A 5,495-nucleotide genomic window follows, 5' to 3' on the forward strand; every position below is an offset into this window, starting at 1 on the left:
CTACTAATACAGCCTGTACATGCACAAGTCACATATAAACTAATCCTTAGTGCTGTGAACTCACTCAGTCATTTACTTTGCACAATGAAATCTCTAACCTAAAGGGTAAACACAAACAGTTCAGTTGTTTGCTTTTCACTATCCACAGTATACGACTGATCAGCTAAGTTGTTTGTGTTTCCTTCTTCACTGGGTAACATTTTAAAGCACGGCAGTAACAGACAGATAACTCAATAAACAACTTGCGTCAGTGCACAAATAGCCTGGAAGACATGCAACTTCTCAGTCTCTGTCTTCCTTCACCACTAACATTCAGAGATTATTACCCCTGAGTTATGTAATTTACTCACGCTTGATACAACAGTATAAGATACAGGACTGCACTTTAGCTATCAACTACACATTAGTCTACGTGTGAGAAGAACATCTCAGTTTGCATCATATGAAAAGTGACGTTATCATAAAAATTGCTGCACAAAAATGCCCAACTGAAACAAAAGGAGAATACAGAGGTATGTCTTATTAATGTCACATCCAATACCGTTCCACCTCATTAAGCCCTCCCAAGTGGGAGAGAGTGAGGTCTAAAGAAGTAAAAAACACTTGGTCAAGTAATTTATTTTCACAGACAGTTCATCTACCTATTGCCACTCCTAATCTGGACTAATCTACTGGAATAAAACCCCATTTTACAGGAATAAAAAAAAAAAAATCTATGGTCTTACACTTTGATATTGGCACGTACTTGTGCATAGTACATTTTTACCACTGCAATTAAATGCAAGTTCATTTGTAATCACACACCTGTGCAAATTAAATGATATATACAATGACTGGCTGTATGGAAAAGTGAGGAGGAGGGAGAGTAAAACAGGAGTTGCCTGTTGAAAGTAACAACATAGCAGGCACAACTCAAAAGGCTTTTAGACTCTTTCTTATAAGCATTCTTTGTGAGGGAGTAGTACCATTTAATTGAATTACTCATTGCCCATTCAAACATGTTTTAAAGCTATTTTTTTAAACTGGTAGAAATAGCTAGTGTTCAGACCTCTTCATCATGCACTGGATTTGGCTGCATGCTACCAACCCTTCCAAATCAGAGGGGAGAGCAGAGGACAAGTGCGCCTCTCCCACTTAACAGTGGTTTGTGGGATTATTTAAGGGATTTTTTTGTTTCTTGTTTTGTTTTGTTTTGCTTTCTTTTAAACCACTACATGTTGTAAGACACTGTGATATGACAGTAATACTGACCATGCGTATCTGATACAGATAAGTCTGGAACATTTTGAATCCCAGTTTGTACTTAAAGCTAAGGATATTCAGAAGAAGGAAACTGTGAGGAGCAGAATTAGTAAAGGGATATGAAACAGAAGGAAAAAAAAAAAACAACACAAAAAACTTTCCATACAATTGGTAGCATTAATATATTTTAGGACCATGATCTAGGCCACCTTCCTGCAGAAGGAAGTTTGTGCGAAGAAGTGGAGGTCAAGCCTAGAGTGACACGGTTCACTGAATGACCAAATAGAGGTTTGCATATTTCCTTTATGGCTGCTGGCACTGGTTTTGGCCTAGAAGCCTCTAATGAACAAAGAGAGCTCTGATCCCTTCTGGAACCATTTATATGTGATTAAGATCCAACAATACAGCACTTTGATCCACTCAGCTACAGAAGGATTGGATGTTTCCTGAAGAAGTCATTTCGGGTGAAAGGGGAGCTGAAGAAAAGAAGGGAATTTTCCTGATCAGGTCAATCTCACTGAGGCGGCACTCTTCTCACGTCTAATGTGCATTGTACTCTCTTGAGAGTTTTGAAGCTTTGGAAAGATGACAGATGACTGAGGTATGGAAAAGAGGAGTGAACTGCAGTATTAGTGTCTCAAGTACAAAGAATAAATTTATCTTTTTGAAGATTAAATAAGATTCATTTTCGAGCAGAGGAAACCGAGTTAGCTGTTGCAAGCCTTATTGCAACAAAGAAGGACATACAAATGGACAATCATTACAGCAAATTGGATAACCTCCTTCACAGATATGTTTGAAAAGCTTGCAGTACCATAGTCAAAAATACATGCTTCCTCACTCCGATGTAGATGAAAACAGCAGGAGACGTATGGGTAGATCTATAAAAAAAATTTCAGAGAACGAACACCTGGTTCCTTGAAAGTAATCTTTCTATCTTGACACCAATATACTTCACATAACCCAAGAGAATTAAGGGCCTGTTTGAAGTTAGAAGAGCATGTACATGACACACCATTTGGAGGAGTATTTACTTTTTTCAACAGACAGAAGTATTAAGAACAGGTGATGGATTCAGATCCACAGGAATGAATGGAGGCTGGAATGTCTAGACGATCAGGAAAGCATAACACAGGTGTGACAACTCTGCTCGACTATCACATTCCAACATTTTCAGTATAAACTAAGTAACTTTCATCATCTGTTGATATAAAAGCAGAAGAGAGAAAACATATTTGGCTTTGTCTACTACAAATGTCTACTCCTAATAATTTATTTTGGAAGTTAACTCTCCTTGCATATTTGGGTTGGATGCTCCCAAGTCCACCTGGGGATGGCTCAGCTCTCTGGCTATCCAGCAGAAGTTTTTAGTTTAGAAAACACTTTAAATTCTCTGTCACTGGCTTAGCCAGATTCCTTATACTTGAATGCTTTTTATGTGGCTGTCCTACTGGACAGGAGGTGATTTTCTCCTTTATGTTTGGTACTAACACTCTAATTTCTTGCATCCCTTGCCAGTATACGTGTACTATGATTCCTCACATACAAATCAAGCAAAATGCACTTTTTCCTCAGGTGATTTTTGGAAACCAACAACATAGACCTGCATTGACAGTCAACTACCAACAATAGGAAAGCCAAGGTAAAAGCAAAGGGAATCAATAAATTGGTAATCCCAAAACTAAAATCTATTGTAAGTATTTGCAATAAAAAGGGGTTTGCCAGCAATCTTGTACAAAGAGCCTACCACCCCTATACACTACTCAGTTTCATAGCACCAGAATCTCAGATGTATATGAAATAAATATTGAAATAATATATTTGGTATACAGGTAAGGCAATTAAAAAGAATCTACTTCTTAAAGCAGTACCACAGGAAAAAAAAGATATAGAACCAGTATTTTGCATCTGTGTGTTAATTCAATGTTGATAAGGAGGTTTCCTCCAATTCCAACAAACATGGTTTACAGGAAAAAGATGGGACTTGCTCTGGGAAGCTCACCTGCAACTTACGCTTAAGGACTACACAGCAAATGATTTAGACACAGTTTACCTATTTTGGAGTTGAAGTTACAGAAGGGGAAGTTTTATTTTCCCTGTCACACACCTGCATTATAACATGTTCAGCAGACAGTTTATCAGCAAAATCTTCTTTGATAATTAATGTTTGATTATTCCTGCCCTAATTTAATATGCTTCACAAAATACATCTCAAATTAATAATTTAATTTTCATCAACTAATTAAAAACAGATTAAAGCACATTTTGCTATTACAAATCCATGAAATTGAAACAATTTAACAAATCCATTGGACTAGTACAAATACAATTTTTTTTTTAAACTATAGACCTGTAGGCAAGAAATAGCTCTCTTTGGAAAACTAACAGGGGGTTGTTCCCCAGGACTGACCTGTGAGTTAGCAGCAGAGCAGGAGTCTGGACAACAGATCTCTCCCATGACATCTACAAAACTGTAGTTCATTGATATTACTGCTAAGAGCAGAACCTGGTCTGACAGACTGAAACAAGTTATTGACCCTATTTAGAATTAAAAACAAAAGGCATAGATTTTAGTGGCATATAAGCAGTTAGGCGAGCTGCTAATTATTGCCAACCTGTAACAGGACCTTGGCACCTGAGTGACACCTGTGCTTCTGAAACTCGCCCTACAGCCACACACAGCTGAGGTGTTTAACAGCACTAGTGACTGCTCCTCTTCACTTTCAGGAGTGTCCCACTTTTCAGAGTTGTCTATACTGCAAAAGTAATCTGCATGTCACTGTGTGACAATTTTCAATAACTTCCTTATATTCTCAATTTTGGAAAGCCTGCTTCTGCTATGGTGACCAAGAAGCTGATTTTTTGATGTTAGCTTTCAAACAGAACAATGCACTATCTTAAAGCTTGTTGCTACAGATTATGACAATTGTATGCAGAGTATTGGCATATTGCAGCCGTACAGTTATGCCCAATTTATTGATCAGGCTTTCCCAGTAAGCCCTGTCACTTCCTTCCTGACTGAAGTTCAAAGTCAAAGTCATAGCAAACTTTTGACTGAACTTGTCTAGAATACATGTGCAGGGTAGAGCTTTCACTTGGTTAGCTGCCAGCCCACCTTTGGCTCACAGTGACAACCAAAAATCCAGCTGCAGCTAGGATGAAGGATGAGAATTTGGCATATCTGCAGCAGTCAAACAGGAAAAAGTTTACTCCAGACTCCAGGGGTAAAGGATCACCTTCTTTCCGTTGACCTGCCAGCTGGAACAAGAGGGATGAATTTTCTTTGTGTTCACTGGCCATAAGCTCAGTTTGATTCATGGGCTGTTCAAACTTCACTGTAGCAGTAGAATTGCCAACATGGCTCCAGGACAAAGGCAAATGCTGCAGGACTGAAGCCCTGCACAAATGCATGGTTATGGGGGCTCCAGTCATGTACATACATAGAAATTAGGTCAAGTTTGGCCAGCAGAAGTGGAAGCAAAATGAGCTAAGGGTACTACACAGCTAGGTTTTTTCAACATTTTTCCCTCTTTCCATAATTCAGCTCAAAAGAGAGCCCACAGGTGGTAAAGACAGGTGAAGAAATGGTGAAGGATAGAGGCAACAGGCAGCAAAAGAAAGACATACTCCCTTAGGACCACATCAAGACAGAGGGAAAGACACAGAATTCAAAGCAGAAAGTTCAGATTGTTGTTAGTTTCAGATTAGTTTTGTTTATTGGAAATCACGAGAGGCTGATTAGAGGCATTATTCTGTGATTTTGTTCCACCTTCCACTACAGCTGCTCTTTTCTCCAGTGCTTCTGATTCTTTTCAGAAGTCAGCTGAAAGCCCTCATTCCATAAAGCCCATATTTTTTGACACAATCCAGAGGTTAAAAAAAATATATATATTTTTCAAATGGTACAAAGGTGTTAAAAGAATAACTATACTACTCACTGTCTTTCAGACCCACCTTAGTCTGAAAAAGCTTAAATGTGAGCAGAGTTTATATGATTCACGCTTGTTCAAGAATGACACTAACAAGTGCAAGTCACTTTATTATTCTTTCAACAATACCAATATCAATCACAAATCATCATCAAGACACTCCCTGAAGGCATGGCTAATAAAACAACATGGTAACATTTACCATCCTCATACCCAGTTACAAGATCTACTACTCAGCTAATAGAATATCTAGAATCATATCCTATAACTACAGAGAATGCAAAACTTTGAAAGTCTTCAATAAAATGAAAACTCAGATCTTGG

General features: G+C 38.2%; 1 protein-coding gene across 3 annotated transcripts in view; it reads right to left on the reverse strand.

Moving 5' to 3' along the window:
* The window catches only part of ARL15 (ADP ribosylation factor like GTPase 15), a 234,539-nt gene that overhangs the window by 16,588 nt on the left and 212,456 nt on the right, over positions 1-5,495 (reverse strand). The gene's annotated exons all lie outside the window — the stretch shown is intronic.

Source organism: Columba livia, chromosome Z (assembly GCF_036013475.1).
Source record: "Columba livia isolate bColLiv1 breed racing homer chromosome Z, bColLiv1.pat.W.v2, whole genome shotgun sequence".
Lineage (NCBI taxonomy): Eukaryota > Metazoa > Chordata > Aves > Columbiformes > Columbidae > Columba > Columba livia.